The sequence below is a fragment of the Mesitornis unicolor genome, unplaced genomic scaffold (assembly GCF_000695765.1).
Source record: "Mesitornis unicolor isolate BGI_N332 unplaced genomic scaffold, ASM69576v1 scaffold4384, whole genome shotgun sequence".
NCBI lineage: Eukaryota > Metazoa > Chordata > Aves > Mesitornithiformes > Mesitornithidae > Mesitornis > Mesitornis unicolor.
The window spans coordinates 47,603-49,116 of NW_010177876.1; positions in this window are offsets into that span (position 1 = coordinate 47,603).

The window sequence follows — 1,514 nt, forward strand, 5'->3', positions numbered from 1 at the left end:
AAGCAGCGCCAGGCACCGCGGGCTTGTGCAAGGTCTGGTGTTTCCTGCTGGCTTTGCAGCTCCGCGCGTTGTGGTTTTCTGAACTGCGGTTTCTTCTTCAGTTCAAACACTTGGAGCGCGGTGACATCGCTGTAGAGTAGAGGCGGGACCTTTGACCCTGAAAGGGTTTCTGTAGGAAATCAGATAAGGGCTACCCAGAGGTCCCAGAAGTGAAATGCATTCGAACGCTAATGGCAGAGCTCCTAATGCTTTGATAACACCAGCATTTTTTTGGTAAAGTTTCTGTTCTTTGAACTTCTTTCACTAGCAATCAAGTCATGGAAAGACTAATAAAATTGCAGGAAGGGCTTATATTTATTTCTTTGGCACCGGTTCTTGGCATAAAAGAGAGTTGGATGTGTAAGTCTGCAAAGCAGAATTTTGACTTAAGACCAGAAAATGGAAATACAGGATAAGTGTTCAAAATTTAGCTCCGAAGATGACCCTGGTTTATCACATCAGACAATTCCATCTCCAGGGAGAATTTGGAGTATGCATTGAGACAGTAGAACAAATTAGTGGAAAAGACTGAGAATAAACTGTTAATCAAAACTATGAAGCATTTGACTGTTTAAAAAGCTGAGCATCACCAAGCAGAAAGCTATGGGAGTTTCTGGGATTATTTTAAGATAAGAATTCTAGCCTCAAAAGTGTAGTTCTTGAGTGGTGTGGCTTGTGCTTTTGGTTTCATCCATTTTAGCTTCTCTTCTATTTGCAGAACACTAGCAGTCATCAGAGAGAGATGTAGGTATTTTACCAGTTGAGAAATGGGACAGAAAAAGGATGTGATCCACCGAACCAAGAGGAAGAGACTCAAAGCCAAAGGGAGATAGCAAATGTTCTTAGCACAATACTCTAGTAAATAGAGTTTTCAGTCAAATTGTGCTGCTGGTTCATTTCACTTCTGCAGACTGAGCACAGCATTCAGTATTTTGCTGCTGTTTCTTAAGTAATCTGTATCTGGAAGTGGGTTAGTAACATTTTATGATAGATATATCTTCTTTGGAGTAACCCAGTGTATTTACAAACATTAAGGGTTTGTCTATATGCTCTATGTCTCTATGCTCTGTTCAGTATTCTATACCATTCTTCTTGAAGGTACTAGTTACTACTAGTTGTGAATTTACACTGTGCTAGCTATAGTGATTTACCTTAGGAATACCATAAATGTGTCCTGACAGTGGTTCCATGCAGCTCTGTGTAAGTTTACAATGGGGCATCTAACGTGCTGCAAATTCACAGCTTGCTTAACACTAATTTCTATGTATAGATAAGTCCAGTTTTATAAAGTAAAATCACAGTGAAATGGCAGTCTTTTATATCTCTTTTCAAACAAATATCCTGTATATGATGTGAGATGCATGGCCAGAGTTTCAGAATGTCTTACAGTTCCACTTAACTATCTGTCTGGTGTACTGTGCACTAGCTCATCTTGCCAACAATAAAAAAGAAAAGCAAAACAAACCCCTCCCCAC